This window comes from Equus caballus, chromosome 12 (assembly GCF_041296265.1).
Source record: "Equus caballus isolate H_3958 breed thoroughbred chromosome 12, TB-T2T, whole genome shotgun sequence".
NCBI lineage: Eukaryota > Metazoa > Chordata > Mammalia > Perissodactyla > Equidae > Equus > Equus caballus.
This window is the reverse complement of record NC_091695.1, coordinates 5,875,103-5,892,583: the sequence shown is the minus strand read 5'-3', so window position 1 is coordinate 5,892,583 and position 17,481 is coordinate 5,875,103. Positions and strand designations below refer to the sequence as shown.

General features: G+C 36.5%; 1 long non-coding RNA gene across 2 annotated transcripts in view; it reads left to right on the top strand.

Moving 5' to 3' along the window:
* Positions 1-1,342: 1,342 nt before the first annotated feature.
* The window catches only part of LOC111775889 (uncharacterized), a 96,121-nt gene continuing 79,982 nt past the window's right edge, over positions 1,343-17,481 (top strand). The window contains exon 1 of one of the 2 annotated variants that reach the window (XR_011423618.1): positions 1,343-1,478. This is a non-coding gene — a long non-coding RNA (uncharacterized lncRNA). The remainder of the gene's footprint in view (positions 1,479-17,481) is intronic. The other variant, XR_002811852.2, reaches the window with a different exon arrangement.

The window sequence follows — 17,481 nt, the reverse complement described above, 5'->3', positions numbered from 1 at the left end:
TTTCATTTTTGCCGTGTAGAACAAGGAACTTGTTTCTTGATGATTTTTGGAAATGTATAAAATCAATGACCATGGCCAAATTTATTTGCTTTCACTGGAAGACTAATATTAACGTCAAGTGTATGTATTTTTTGCCGTAGGATGTGTTTTGAAGACCCTTTGGGTAATCCATGACTTTTGAATGCAAACCAATGTGAATTGCTTTGCCTCACACCATTGTAACAATGTTTTCAGCTAGAAGAGGGCAACAGGAGAACCCAAATTAATGATGTTTGCATGGGTTGGGTGTGAGTCTAAATTACTGTAATGAAAATGTCTACAATGCCTCAAATATGTTTTCTGCCGGCATTTAAGAAGTAGTATTTCTGTTTTCTCAATGTATCACCAACTGGTTTCAAAAGGAGAGGAGGTTACAGCTACCTGTTCCCATTGCTTATTTGGCACCAGATATTTTGCTAAGTATGTGACAAGCATTTATCACCACAGGATATGGGTTTTAATTGGTTTGTGGGTATTTATTTATTTGTATTTTCTTTTAAGCAAAAGTTTTATCTTAAAGCTAGTATCAAAATGCAAAAGAGAAGTTACGGATGATGGTTCTCTTAAAAAAGCTTCTTATTTTTATTTATTTATTTTTATCGAAGTAGCATTGGTTTATAACATGTAAATTTCAGATATACATCATAATATTCTGATTTCTGTGTAGACTACATCATGTTCATCACCTACAGACTAATTACCATCTCTCTCCATACACATGTTCCCTATTACCCCTTTCTCCCTTCTCCCTCCCCGATTCCCCTCTGATAGTCACCAAAAGCCACTTATTTATCTTCAAAAATCCACTTATTTATTCCCACTGTTACTTCTGTAGGATTTCTGTTAAAGTACTGAAGACATGATGATGCGAAGCGGGTGCCATCACTGTTTTCTTCATGGCAACACTCATTTTCTACAAAACCTCAAGGTGTCTCATTCAAATAAACTGCATTTATTTTTTTCCTTCTTTTCTTTACCATGTGCTCCTTTTCCGTCTAGGTTGCCTTAAGTTAGACCTTCCAGAAGTATCTGCCAAAATATTTAATGATTTTTGATGGCACCAATGGCTTACTTGAGTTCCTGCATAGGGGTAAGGCAGGAACTTCAAGTCTGAATGTCTTTGGACTCTTAAGTAATAACTCAGGATTTGATGGACACACAGTTCCCATAGAAGAAAAAGAAACCAATTTGTTGTAATTTTCTCTACCACCAAAAGATATTGTTTGTGGTGGAAGAAAGGGATGGAAACACTGCTAGAGGTATTGGAAACAGTTAATAAGTAGATAAGCACCAAGAAGAAAAATTTCTTTTGTCTGTCAAAGCCCTCCGGTGTTGCCAAGACTTTTTGTGTCTGATGTTTGAGAGAGACAGGGCTGTTCTCTTCAAAGGCTCGTGAGAAAAGAATCAACTTTGCAACATCTAAAGAACAGAGGAAGAAGGTAACGATGAGAAAATATTTGTGTTACTCCTTAAATCAAAGAAAAATTTGTAAGCATTAATAAAAAATCTCCCTGGGAAACTAAACCTTATTAATACTACCAGGTTATCAGAATGATTTAGGGTTCTTATTCTAGTTTACTTGAAAATATGGAAAGGATAATATCTTAACAGTCAAGGTGATCCAGTTCCTGTTTTTATAGTACTTTTGTGTGTGTGTGTGTGTATTTTCTCTCAAATCTAACTCATTATAGAGATGTATCAATTCACTTCTCTCTAATATACAGGTATGGAGATCATTAGAATAAGTGTAGCCTGACTGAATCATATGGGTATATTACTGATGCCTTTGTTTACAAAGAAGACTGTCTTTCATCTCAATAATATGTTTTTAGACATTCTGCCTACAGGAGGATATATATTATCACCTCTCTTCCACACATCTGGAGAAAATCATTTGTTTCTTTGCATTCTCTTGACACCAACTAAAGAATGTTTATATCACATTTGTGAAAGAATAATTTTCAGCAAAAGGTAAAATCATGACTCTCATACAGAGATAAAAAGAACTTGTGATAAAGATTGGATTTAGCTCGTTATTAATGAGGGAACTGATAAGATGTTACAACTAGTTCAAAAGAGATTCCCAAGAACAGACATGTTTGTAAATCAGAAATATTAAAATGAATGTGCAAATGGGTGCAAACTGGTTTCTAACATAGTGGGGGAGGAAAATCAATTGAACCTTTACCAGAAAAAATTTATTTCTTGTTTATAAATAAGAATCATTTTGTACTGCCGTGAATTGCCTCTGACTTAAAGGGCTGTCTCCAACTTCTAAATAGCTCAGAGGCAGTGAAGGATGAGAATCAGATAACCAGGAAAGGTATGTGGTAAAAAATACACAGTTCTCCACTGGAGATAGCCAGTAATCTTTTATACTTATTCCAAATTGTCTTACACACTGTGACGTTCTGCTTAACGTGCTGGCTACCTCTCTGATGATTTTCTGCATATCTGGCCGTCTATTTTGTTCTAGCTAGGTACTGAGCTTCTCTGGGGAAAGGTCTATGCCTTGAATTCTTTTTTTTTCTCCCTGTTATTCCAAATTTAGGAGTGGATGTAAAACCGTGACTTTTTTAATAGCTAGTGAAATGAGATTATAACAATGGGTGTTATTGGTCAAACACAGTGAGAAGTTGATCTTCATGGCATGTTGTCTGATAGCGCACTATAAATATAAAGCGTCCTTCGAAGGCAAGGGAAGAATGATTCTTCTTTTCTTAGGTATAACTGTTTGGTTAACAGCAACACTTTCAGAATTGCTTTGTTTCCTTAATTTGTGCTCTCATGGATTTTTATGGGTGAGAGTTCTTTTGACTCCAGCTTAGGTTAAGCATCAAAAAAGCACATGGGTAGAACTTTAAGCCAGACAAATCTATATTCCAATCTAACTCTGTTACATTACCCCTTAGGGGCTGAATGACCGTAAAGACAGATAATTAACTTTTCTGAGACTTAGTTTCCTCATTCTTTAAGTTGAAATAACAATACTGTAACCCACGATTGTTAGGAAGATTATACAACATATAGAAAAACTTAGTTTAGTGAGGAATGCAGTAAATACTATTTTCCTTCTTTATCCTCTTTTCCTATTTTAATTTAAAACAAATAAAAAAAAATCAGAATGAAGTCTTAAACTCTGCTGAACGCGATTTCAGACCTGAAATTAGCCTGAATACTCGTAAATGACTTTTAAAAAATACTTGAAGTATTTTAGTTTATAAGGTGAGTTTATAGGCTGCTTTTAACTTGAAGACTAATAATGTGTTTTAAGATTGGGACAAATTTTAAAAACTAACACCTTGCTCCTTGATAATTAAAAAAAGCCTAGTTTATTAAAACATTTTCTCCCTTTTCAACTGTTACAAGACAAAAAAATGTCAGAATATTTCTGATGCAAATGTTTGGTCTCCAATCTCATTCTCTCCCTCTCTCTAATTAGGGGAATTTCAGCCATCCAATTCAGAAAACACTCTAGCCATTGTATTCATATTCTAGAACAGAAAATGTCAGCATTCAGAGAGAACATTCAGTGTATATGCAGAGTTGCTCTAACACTCTTAGATTCCTTTCATATAAGAAAATAGACACTAAAAATAAGTCTCTTGAAAGATCTGACTACATGGAAAGGAGCGGTATATGATATTTTCTTTGCCAACCCAAAATGGGCATTTATCTGCCCATTTTATAGGCTATCTCTCCATTTACAGTTCAGAGTGGGCCTTCCAGCTACCACAGCAAAAAGACAGCTTGGGAGTTGCACAGTTTAATGTAATTTTAAGTCCTACTTATTTTCTCAGAAACAGCGAGAAACAGTTACAAATGTTGCCCTCTTTGTTTGCTGGTATTTTTATGGCAGCTACACAATTACTTTTTTTTCCTAAAAAAAACCCTGCATCTGCTGAGGAGTGAAAGCATTTGGAGCAACTCAAATTAATGTACCATTTATTTATGAATTATTTGTCAGAACAATTTTGTCACCTTATTGCCTCCTTGACATTGCCTTCTTTTTAAAAACAAATGCAAGATAAACAGAAATAAATGGATATATAATGTCCTCTGGAAAGAGTCTGAACAATGAGAAATTAAAGGCTGAAATCCCCATTAATGTAGTATTTAGTGATTCCTGGGCTTCTGTGGAGATTTTAAGGCCCATGTGAGGTCATTATACATGATTCTTCAGTAGAGTTTTTCAGAGACTCAAAAATCCCCTCTGTGATCCATTCACAGAAAAAAATAATTCAAATTTTACTGCAGCCAATTGCAATCCTTCGAGGTTTGGAGCCTAGAATTCAGTAGACCGTGTCATGAGTACTTAAGCATTTAGAAACCTCTCATAGAGGAGCTGAAATAATAAGAAAGTGGAGGCCACATAATGGAGAGGGCTGGTGATGCTCGTGTGACCGGTATTCTAGATGGTTTTGATTTGTGGGCTGCTCAGATATAAACCAAATCCTACTTCCTTCTCATTAGTGATAATTAGCAATTAATGGAGCAGGAGAGAAGTCAATCTTACAAGATTCCTTTCTTTCCTGAGATCTGATTATAGGTCATGTTTTTCCTTTAGAAAATTTATTCATACTGAAACTGCATTCGTTTCTGAATTAGCTACATCACATATCAGTAAAACCTCGTAAATATTGAGAATAATTTCAGGGAAAGGATAATTTAGATTGGAGAAAACTTGGCATTATCCACTCCTTTAAAGGATGGAATACAGTCTGGAGATATGTTGACTAAGAACAAAAAGTCATGGTGAGAGATGAACGTGGATTTGTTCTGTGAGTTCAGCTGTAGGGCTCAACTTGTCCAAAACTGAACTCCTCTCCTGCCCCCTACTGCAATGTTTTTCATACTAAATAAAGTTTCTTGCCATCATTACCCCCAATTGCTCAGACCAGATATTTTAAAGCTTTTCTTAATACCTTCCTCACCACAGCCTAACAACTGCTTAGGCTATTGATTCTGCCTCCTAAATATTGTTAGGACTTGTTTGCTTCTCCTTTCCTCCCTACTCATCACTCTGGTCTGAACTATGAGCATCTCTAGTGTGTCTTGAAGAAACAGCTTGGCTTGGGGCTTTGTTGTTCTTTTAATTAATTCTTAATCACATAGCCAAAGTGGTATTCAAAATCTGATTATGTCAATCTAAATCACTCTACTTCTCTCCTTGCCCCTTGCGCCCTCAGAAAAGCTATACACATTCACACACACACACATACACATATACACACTCTTAAAACAGATTCCTCTTAGGAGAAATTCCAAAATATGTAGCAAGGCTTATTGTTCCCTGAATAATCTGGCCTCTGTCTGTCTCTCCAGCCTCTGGAATGACCATATCTAAGTCCATATATCCACTGTTTAACCAGTTGGCCTTGAAGAATAGAAATTTTATGCCAACACTCCCAGCAAAAGTCCAGAGATGATCTACGGAATGTATAGAACACATAGAATGAGAAAGAAAAAGCATGGCTACATGAAAATCTGTGAGACCTCATTCAACTGAAAAATCCATTACCAAGGACATAAAATATAATTATTATTTTATTAGTAGTAAAATCGATAAAAATATAAGGTATTTATAATTCATATAAATGGGGACTGAAGTAATGACGTTTTCTCTGGGCTGTGTTTCTTTTTAAAATCTATTAAGAGAAGACAATTTGGAGTAAAATTAGAATTCTTTCCTAAAGATCCAAAAAGATTTAGTTTCAATTTACTTATCTGCTTACCGAATTAACATATAATTTAAAAAAGAAACTAAGATTTGGATATTGGCCATTCATCTTTTTTCAGATATGCTTAGAATTCACTCAAGTAGGGTACATGTACAGAAATCTAAATGGCATTTAGATGCCAAATTATAACTTTTTTTGGCAAAGTTAGTTCTTTCTTGAATTTTCTGAGAAGCAGACTATGTTGGTTCTGCCTTGTTTGTCCAGTTGGAGTAGTTCACTGACAAAAATGCAAATGTTTTCTTTTTCCTGCAATTACTATTTCTGGTTAAAAGAAGAGAACTTGAGTCTTCACTATATGATCTCATTTGCATTTGGCTACAAATTGATATAAAGTCGGGGGCAGGAAGTGGGTGGGGAATTCTTTTAGCCAAATTTGAGATAATTTGGAAGGGATGAATGACTGTAATCTTTATAGATAAAGATGCCATAGGACCTTCTAACTCATCCTCTTTGGGTTAGATTAGGAGACATATGCTTCAATATTATGGTCCTTGAAAATACTAATATTTTGCATTCAAATGATTGTACAATAATCAATAAAATCCCATCTTTATCTTAAAATCCAATGCTAAATTTACAAAAAATACAAACGGAGTTGAAAATATAGATGTATCATAAATTGGGATGAATATTTTTAAGTGTAATATCTGGACTAATATCCTTTAATTTTCCACGAGAGGAGTTAATATTTAATGCTTGACTTGAAATTCAACCCCAAATTTAGTTATAAACATATTGAGGAGACAGATAGTAGTCAAGATAGTAAAGTGAACACAAATAATGTAGTATGGAAATAGGTTAGAAAGCTGAGCATAAATATCCCAGATATAAAAAGTCTTGTGGGCAACATAATAATCATTTTCCAATATTATAAAAAGGATTGGAACATGGACTATATTGTATAATACACATGATAGAGGTAGAATTGTTGGGTAAAGTATTCATTTCATCCTATAAAGAAATGTTAAAATAGAGTTTTAAAAAATATGAAATGAGCTGTCTTAGGATGCAGAGATTTCTCCCTCCCTCAAGGTGTGTGTCCACGGGACAAACACAGATGATGGGATTCCTGTGGAGAGATTCAAACATCATATGGGTACTGATGAATCACTGCTCTTTCCAACATTGAGAAATTCTGGTTTTAAAATGGGAAACTAGATTAATTTGTACTTGACTAAAGCTCCTAATTAAAGTTAGGAATGGGTTAAATATTGAATACTATTCTGGGCTGCATTCAAGTATAAAGAAAGAAAATTACACCACTGGTGACCCTAGGGTCTGTCACAGAAATGAGATGTCTATCTCATGAGGCTATTACAGTCAGCAAAAAAATTTAAATAATGACAATTAGAGGGTAGCTGGCTTCTCTAACTAATGAAAGTTCAATATCTTCTAATTATATTGGTGGCACAGTACGGTTACAAAATATGACTTGTAGCTCGAATGCAGTACCGTAATGAGTCTTTTCATTTCTGCTCTATGCTGTATGCTTTTAAATCTCTTGGGCATATGAAATATGCCATTGCCAAAGGACAAGGAACTGAATGTTCTTGACATGGTAGAGGAAAGTGGCTGCTTAGGGACCCAAACATTTTAAAACTTTATTTCGGCAATCATTTATTACTGTTTACCCTGTGCCATACTCTGTGCTAGATGCTGGAAATAATACAAAGATCAACAGGGCATAAAACTTGCCCTCAAGGTGCTCACTGTCTGGTAGGAGAGTAAATCACATTCAAAATATGTGCTACCGAATGGGAGAAGTGCTGATGAAGCTATGAACAGAAAGGCACGGAAGTGCATAGATGAGAGCTATCAGATTGGCTGGTGGATGGTGATGACAAGGGGGGGAAGGAAAAGGTCAGAAATCTAAGAAGAGCAAAGTATATTTGAGCTGGATCCTAACTAATATGTAATTCCTCAGATTAAGGCTTATAAACATTGTAAAGTAGGCATTACAAACACAGCTCACTATATGAATGAAAGCATGTGTAAGCATGACACCGTTGGTGTGATTAAAGCATTGGACGCCTGTGTTGGCAAAGACCGGGAAGTGAAGTTGTAAAGTTAGATGGCATCACAACCAGATGAGATTGCATCCATCAAGACTCTTATGCTTATTTTCCTCAATCATTTTTTTTCCAGAGCTCACCTACTTCCCAGAAGATTGAGATTGCTCTTCATTACTGTTTCTGGGCTATTAATCCTCTATCTGGATGTATTAAAAACAGATCAAACAAATCTAGTTCTTTGACATGCATACCATGCCGCAACATTAAACTCTCCACTTACCCACCTAGTTATTCTCATCTTCTGTTTTCTAGATCTGAGTCTCCACAGTTTATCAAGAAGCTCAGCATCTGCTCATTCTATTTGACTAAAGCACATATACTTTTGATTGACATCAAGTCTATATGGATGATAATCTTTCCAACATTTTGGCCTCTCATTTTTTTTCTGATGTCCTAACCACCAAAGATCTTCGCACTTTCTTCACTTCAGCCAGCCAGCTTCAAATTCTTAACTTTTAATTAGTTATCTGTTGTAAATTTTAGTCCTCCAAAGACATGGCTTCAAACATCCCAAACTCTGACCACAAGCTTCAGTTTCCCAGATGGCAAACTTGATTGCCCAATACAACCATTCTCTACCTTCATTTCCCTCTCCAGGCCTTTCTCCTTTCTTCTGTTTAATCCTTTAGCTTTCAAATTTCTTTATTTCCCAGTCTACCCAGTACAGATTTTTTGGTCCATCATTTTAAAAACACACGTGGATTCTCTCAACATTTTAGGTCATTGTTTCTATAGAGGCACTGAGAGTGACAGTAGTTGAATTAAGAAAAGTAACTGAATACTTGAATTGTCCAGTCTTTTCTTCATGTCAGAGGGTATGGCCCAGTATGGCATCTACCACTATTTTGAGAAGAGAGAGATTTTCATCAATCCTCTTATGACAAGTATTCCAGGGCTTATAATATAAGCTAGTAAAGTGAACCCACTTGAAATTGCCACTGTAGATTGAGACAGTTAGATTTTCATACAGTGGGTGGGAAGAATAAAAGTGAACTGAAACTTATGAGTCTCCCATTTGGACATGGAAACTTACAGATATATCTTCATTATTTTAACATACAGATGGAACTTTGTAAGTAATATATACCATAGAACTGAAAGAGAAATTTGTTTCTGGCCATGTCTTATTAAATTTCTAGCTATTCTTTTTCCTACGTAAACCTGTTTATTATAGATTTTATCTTCTAATTGTCTTTCATATACATGCATTTCTCGCTATCTCCGCTGCAGCTGTTCCAGACCGAAGCGTCATCTTGATGAAGCTGTAATATGCTCCTCTCTGGTCTCCCTGCTTCTACATTTTCCTCTGTTCCCCCTGCTAATCCATGTAGGTGCTGTACTCAGTTGCAGTTTCCAAATGTGAATCTTTCCCTTTTACTCTCTAAACATTTCAGTACTGACCTTTGTTTCTTCAGGTAAAGGTCCAAATCCTTCAGGAAGCCTAAAGGGGCGTGCTCTGGCCTCTCCCTTTCCCTCTATCCTCGACCCCTACAGCACCTTTCTTTCCTCTCTCAAGTTTCTCTCTAGCCTCTTTCCCAGCCTTGGGATGCACCCTTTTCTCTTCTGTCTCCTTTGTGTTTTCTATTTTTCTCCAGAGGGCTGAGAAAAGATCAGCTTTTACTCATGATCACGTCCCCTTTGTTTATCACGATGCTTGCACACAGAAGTAGTTCATTAAATACCTATTTATTGAATGAAAGGAAGACCAAAGGAACTATCTCAGCACATAGGACCAATATTTATTGTTATATAGCATATTTCATTGTTCTAAAATGACCCCTATACACACACATTTTTGGTGTTTTTAAAATTCAGGATGTATCTTACCATTGAAGATATCTTACAGTCACTTTCTGCCAGATGGCTTTCACGCCATTGTTGTCAAGGCAAGCACTGTGTAAAATTGCTTTTTCATATGGCATGATGGTACAACTGTAACTTCTTGACTTCTCAGTCAACAAACCATTGATGGAACATTTGAAGAAGGAGTATGAATCCTGGTTATTTTCTCAAAACTTTGCATTGAAAATGCTTATACTAAAAGCTATAGAATGGGTACCAGTGGCTTGAGAGGAAATCTAAGAGATGATAGTGGAGTACTCTTTAAGAAATGCTGTATTATCAAAACTCTTCTTAGAACGAAAGAGGATACCATGTATAAAAATATGGCTACCAATAGCTCTGAGGTGAAAGTGACTTAGAGAAGAGGACTCTGAATGAGATGATGTTTTAGGAAAACCACAATCAATTTATTCTGATTATATTTTTCTTCTCATGTTTGTACAAGAGAGATATATGACAGAAGATTTTTAAATAATTAAAATAAAAAAATGTCTAGGGGCTTGCCCAGTGGCATAGTGGTTAAGTTTGCCCACTCTGCTTCAGCAGCCTGGCCTTCATGGGTTTGGATCCCAGGCATGCACCTACACACTGCTCACTAAGCCATGCAGTGGTGGCATCCCACATACAAAATAGAGAAAGACTGGCACAGATGTAGTTCAGGAACAACGTTCCTCAGCAAAAAGAGGAAGACTGGTAACAGATAGTAGCTCAGGGCCAAACTTCCCCATCAAAAAAAAAAAAAATCCTAAGTGATAAAACATGTATCATGGTTTATGTGGCAACATTTATTCTTTCTTAGTGATTAATAAAATATTGATACATTTTACAACCAATGAGATCTTATACTTAATGTAATTTATTAATATCCACCATTTTATAAAGTTATGGGCCATTTCATAGATGCATTTTTCTTTGAAAACATCATAGAATCATACATAGTTAAGACATTAAAGATCATGTTTTCTCATATTAAGGACACAAGTCTTAAGTGATAATTAAAAAGTTACCTCACTACTTTCAAAGAGCTGGTTACTAATCTGACAGATTCACTGGTTTTTGCTTGTCTGTTGAATCCATGTTGTTATTCATCTCTCTCGATATTGCATGGAAGAGCTGTATCTCAGCAATCTGGTTTTGTACTAGAAAGAGCTGGTGTCTTAAGCAGAAGGTTCTAAAAGTGTGCCAAGATGGTAAGAAATTCCTGAAGCCTATTTTGTCTTCTCTGCTTCTGATAACTTGCCTACCTGCCATGTGCCATGAGGCCTACGATTCAAATGAGCTCTCTTCAAAGTATGGATGCCAAAAATATGCCTTGCTTCAGAAAAGCCTCCACATCCACCCCCACCACCAAAACGAGGAAAAAATTGCCATGATTAGCAGCCTTCCCACGATGAATATTTTACACGTCGTAATAATTCACTCTGTGCTTCTCATAAATAATAGGAACTACCAATGCACTAAGAAAGTTTTAATTTTCCTGTATTCAAGTTAGAGTCAATTTTTTTTTAGCTTCATTATAGTCATTTAACAGGAATTCAGATTTAGGTTGCAAGTTGAGAAGTATTCAAGGAAAGTACAATTTTTTTCTCTACTCTCTATTGGCTCCATCTCTAGTATAAAATGTTTATAAAGCTGATAAGCCTTATGACTGAACAATGGTTGGCACTTAATAAGTATCTACTGAAATGAAAATAAAATGACAGAACAAAAAGGATTGTCTTCCTTCAGTTTAAGACTGAAAGTGAGCTTATGGTCTGTGCAGAGCCAAACATTTGCACCAAAGTGAGTCCTGCAAAAAGGTCTTTGCTGGGGACTTTGATCTGGTGGCAGGTTTCTTTAATGGCACCGCCACTGACTCTGTGGGTTTGACAGGAGGAAAAACTCACTGTGCCCAGGAGCTAAGACAGGCTGACTCTGACAACTCCTAACAAGCTAGATAAGGGCAGTAGCACAGAGCCACTACTATGGGTTTTCTTTCTTTTTGTCTCTCCCTATCTCTTTTTTCTTTCTTCATAGCAAAAATACCTTTTAAAAATCTATCACTTTGCATTTGCATTTCTTTTTAGAATGACCCTAGAGCTCCCGCTGGGAGTTTCAGAATAAAAATTGGACTGAATTCTTTATTATTGTGGTGGTGTAGAGTGAACCTAACATAGCTGACTATGTTAGGAAAGAGATGGATTCTCGAGACCTGTAAATTATCTGAAGCAGGAAACTGTGGAGACGCGTAGTGTGAAAGGACTCATGGCAGCCTAAATCACCCAGTTAAGAGGATGAACTTGCATTCAGATCTTGAGGTCCTCAGTGATAAGAATTATTCAAGACCAATCTTCTCCGTTATCTTAAAGTGGAGGAACTTCTCACTCTAAATTTGGATGGAGTAATATAAATAACAACCCAAGAGGAAGGGAGTCATTGAGTTTTATTTTTACTCTTTCAGGCTGTAGTGTAATGACATCTGGAAAGTTCAGTCTGAGCATACACATCATTTTGGGATGAATCAGCCAGTCTAGGAGGATTTTACTACAATGTACCAACATTCAGTTGATTCATTATGATAATCCTGTAGATTGTCTTATAGAAGCGTAATAAGTACAATCAATGGCTCCCATAAGAAAAATGTTTGCAGACTAGAATGATATTTGACGTTTTCTGCTACAAGTCCCGCTTGGTTGTAAAGTAAGCATTATATTTTCCTTCCCAGGGTCAATTTCTTCTTCTCTTGCTTATTGCTCTGCTGCTCTTCAGATGCCCACTTCTCCCCTGAGCAGTCTCTATCATGTGAGAAAAGTGACTTCACCATTGGTTTACTGCGGAGTGTATGGCTGAGGTCTCAGCTAATAAGTGAAGTATCATCCCGTGGATTATTGATTCAAACCTAAACAGGCTCCCCAGTGGAAGCAAATGGCATGCAAGATGTTTGATGGGAATCTCTTAGAAGGAATCTTCCTCACTCTTCAAACTCTCTTTCTTCCTATAGACTTAGAAAAGGAGCAGGTAGCCAGAGATTTACCAACAGTCATCTTGTAACCCAGGGGAATGTTTTCCTTAGAATAATGCTGATACCATGGATGACAGAGCCGAGGGGCTGAAATTGAAACACCGAATGCTGGGCCAATGAATCAAATTGTGATACATGAGCTGTTTCTGGCCTCTGCAATTGTAAGGAATAATAAATCCTTTTTATTAAGCGAGTTTGAGTTACAGGAATCATAAAGTCCAAACTGCTAGAATATATGTTTGAAACATTTGACATAACTAAATAGAAATGAGGCTCATTAGTAGAACATTCTTTAAAAGATACTGCTGACCTTTTTTTGTGAATTTAAGAATCATGATCTGAGCTTCATTTCTCAGTTTATGTCTTCACAACCTGTATATCTATTTAGAAAGAACACAAAACTGAACGCAACAAGAATATTAATTAGGAGTGATGATCTACAATAAAGAATGAAAAATCTACACGTTATATTGCACCATTAGGCATAATATACAAATATGAGTACTAAGCAAACTTTTAGGACACACTTTAGAATCTCTATGGATAAGGAGAAGCGTCCCCTTGGCCTGCAAACACCAGCTACTTTCAATTGGTGGTAAAAGTTTTGTAATCCATGCTCTTTTCAATGATGTGTCTGCTTAGCACCTCTTTCAGGTCTCTGCTGTAATGTTGTGACATAGAAATCTCTCAAACTTCTTTTGGCAAGGAAAGTAATTTGAGTCATTTTCGTAAGAACTTGGTGCAGACTTGGCCTTACCGTGGTGCAGGTCCTCATGGAAGGATACTAGCAAGTACTGCCCAGAGGCAGCCTGTCATGTGTGCTCCAGAGATACCATCAATACCCCTAGACAGCCTGCTCAAGGACATTCTTCAGATTGATGGAGAAAGGACATCTTTGATAGATGCCAGCTAACCCTGTTATCCCCAAATGAAAACCAACCCGGTTTCACCACTCCCAGATGGTCTGAAGTATTTTTCCCCTTCTTTCTTTACCCTCTCTTATCCATCTGCTTTTTCCTCGTTTCATGAAAATAGTCCAAAGGCGTTCGCCCACATACGTGTATAAAGTTTGTGCAACAGCCAAATAATATCTCTGATATATCCAAGTTATTCTTTAATGACTAAATAGTTTTGAGTTATTCTTTGACAGGTCCAAGCTGAAAACATATTTCCATTTCTTCCCTGACACTTCGCATAAACACGAATTACTAAGAGTTCTCTATACTATTGGGCTAAATATTCACACTCTTACTTAAAATAATTGTCCACCTTCTCCTATGAGACTGTCACGTCATATTGCTGTATCTCAGACACTTGGTGAAATTGAATCCTTCTAGGCTATTTAATGTCATGCAAAATTTCAGCCCTATACTGCCCTTCATAGGCCATATTCAAATTTGATCCATGCCCCATACCTCTATACCTTCTGCCACAATGATTGTTCCAAACACCTTAACTATGCTTATTAGAACTCTTTTAAGATTTTCTCTGTTTTCTTTATCTCTATTTTTTAAATTAATTAATTAATTTTTTTTTAGGAAGATTGACCCTGAGCTAACATCTGTTGCCAATCTTCCTCTTTTTTTTTTTTTTCCTCCCCAAAGCCCCAGAACATAGTTGTGTATGCTAGTTCTTAGGCATTCTAGTTATTCTATGTGGGATGCTGCTACAGCATGGCTTGAAGAGCAATGCTAGGTTTGCACCCAAGATCTGAACCAACGAACCCTGGGCTGCCAACACCGAGTGCATGAACTTAACCACTCGGCCAAGAAGCCGGTGCCTCTTTCTCTCTATTTTTTAATTGAAATGTGGCTGTCTACCAAACACACCATCTTCCTTGAAGCACTCTCAAGTAGAAGGGGTTTTTCTTCCCTCTCTCCAGCTTACAAAAGGTGAATTGTGGCAAGTATCCCCCTGCTTATTATTGACCTTTACAATCATTTCTTTTCCTTCCTTCTTAAAACAAAAAATAAAAAACCCAACTCCTTTGAATTTCATGTCATCCTGTGCCACTTCATTTGGAAATAGTATCTCCAGATGTTCCAGTCCTTCCCACTCATTAGTTGAAGAATTTAGCTTTTGGCTAACAGAACTCTGTATGACTCTTCTGGCATTTTCTTCGGTGAATTTAATGCATTTAATGTACTTCACATATTTACATTCATTATCTATCTAGTACATTACATTCTTAATATCTCAGCTTCTCTCCTCATAACCTTTCTTCCACACTACCTCAACCACCCACTCCTTGCTCGGCCCCCCAACCGTAACATAACGCACAACGCTCATCCTTCAAAGTCTTAGCTACAGACCATCACTTCTTATTCTTCCAGCTTACACTTTCTAGGGTCCAAACTGCGACATTTCTTTGACTTTTATGACACCTTCCAACAGTTCTTGGTACCTCCGTTTTCTGTTGTGTTTGCTTTTGTTTTGTTTACATTACTGACATGGTACTATTCTCTCATCCTAACCAATTTCTGACTCTATGCTCTGTTTTGATTGTCATCCTTGGGGTCCTCCTATACTCTTCTTTTCCTTTCACACTTTACATAAAATCTATTAGCATATGCTTTTAATTTTATTTTCAAAATATATCTAAAATACTGCTACTTCTCACCACATTATCTGCTACAGCTCTATTCCAAGATTGCATCATCTTAAACTGGGGTTATTTTAATATCCTCTAAAATGACATCTACACTACCACTCTTGTGCTCTCCTCCCGGCAAATCATTCTCAGAATAGCTATAAATGTGCGTTTTAATTAAAAAATTATATTCTTCTATGGTTTCCTTCTTACTTGCAATGAAACCCAGTCTTCTCTATGTCCTGCAAAACTTTACATGATCTGACTTATGGTTTCCTCTTGGCTGTTATTTCTTCCTACTCTCCTCTTCCTCTTCCACTGCAGCCACATGGTTTTCTCTGTATTCCTCAGTTTTTCCAGATATACTTGTTCTCAGGCTTTTGCACTTGCCGTTTCCTCTCCCAGGAATGCTCCTCTTCCGGATAGCCTCAGAATTCACTTATGTACCTCCTTCGGATTGTGCCTAAAATTTCACTGGCTCAATGAGACCTACCCCTAGTGCCCTGTTAAAATGGAACTCCCCTCCTAAAGGTACAATTCTCTACCCTGCTGAATTAGTCTTCTCACCCAATACCACAGACTGGGTGGCTTAAACAAGAGAAACTCATTTTGTCACAGTTCTGCAACCCAGAAGGCCAAGATCAATGCTTTGGCTGATTCAGTTTCCAGTGACGGCTCTCTTCCCAGCTTGCAGATGGCCACCTTCTCACTAGGTCCTCACATGGCCCTTCCTTGTTTCATGTGCACTGAGAGAGAGGTGAGCTATCTTGGTATCTCTTCTGATAAGGACACTAATCCTTTCAGATCAAGGCACCACGCTGATGACCTCAATTAACTTTAGTTACTTCCTTAGAGGCCCATCTCCAAATACAGACACACTGGGGGTTAGAGCTTCAACATATGAATTTTGGTGACATGACATTCAGTCCACAATAACTGTGTCTTTTATTCCTCTCCACAGTGTACTTATCAATTTATGGGCTATTGCGTGTTTCTTCTTCTGACTGCCTCCCTCTCATGCCTTTTGCCACTAGAATACGATCTCCAAGGCCCAGGATTTTTTGTTGTTTTTCAAGGATGCATGTCTAAAACCTAGAGGAATTCTTGGCCTAAGAGAGCACTCAAGTGTTTGTTTGATGAATGAATAATCGCCTCTTTTTAAACATCCTTAACACTCTTTTCACTCTGGCATTCTTACCTGTGAAAAAGTAGCCTTGTTGAACACATTTTGAAAAATAGGTTTCACTTAAAGAGGTCAAAATAAACCAATAGAAGAGAACGTTTGACTAATCCTAATAAATTCAGTTGTCCCATTTCCAAAATATTCTTATGGCTTTCCTTGGCTAGTTTTTCATCCCTTGATTCCTCTAGGAAAACTTACCATGGAAAGAATACTAAAGTCGATTTTATATAAAATTTGAAACCATGAATTATTAAACTGTTGTATGCTTTAAATTCTAAATGACTTTCTCGGCAGATATTTCTATTTTTCAAAATAAGTGTTATTAGCATTAATTGTAAGAAATAAAAAATGCTCAATGCTAATTTATTAAAGCAACTTAGGCATGATAACTTATGGAAATAAATATCTTATTTGTTACTCATCTACATTTCATTTATTACAATAAAGATTTTACAAATTGACTTTTCTATTCACTATTTGAACAAGCTTGTTTTAATTATACTTAAAACTAGTCTAATCAGTTTTATTTTGTTTCATTAATTTTCTTTCATTATTTCTCTGTAATCTATATTTTCAAAGAAAAATGTTCTTACTCAGTAATGTAAGGATCAGAATTAGTATCATTATTATGTATTTTATAACACACAAATAAAATAAGATGGCATAAAAGTAATTTGTAAAACTAAAGTCATGTCATGTGACTATATATTGGCAGATTATCAATGGCTTCTTAGGAAAAGTATGACGTGGAAGTTGTACAGTACATCATAAATAGGATAGAATAGTATATTGCAAATATCCAGTGAGTTACTATGAAGGGGCATTGGATAGGAGTTGAGTAAGAGAACTTTGGAATCAGACCTGCATTCACATCTAAACCTTCAGTAAAGTCAGTCGTGTGACTTGGTGCAAATTGCTTAATGTACAATATTGAAAAGGAAAGGTGAAAGTGTTCATCCTTCCCTGGTTCCTGATCTTAGTGGCAAAGCTGTGAGTGTCTCCCCATTAAGTAT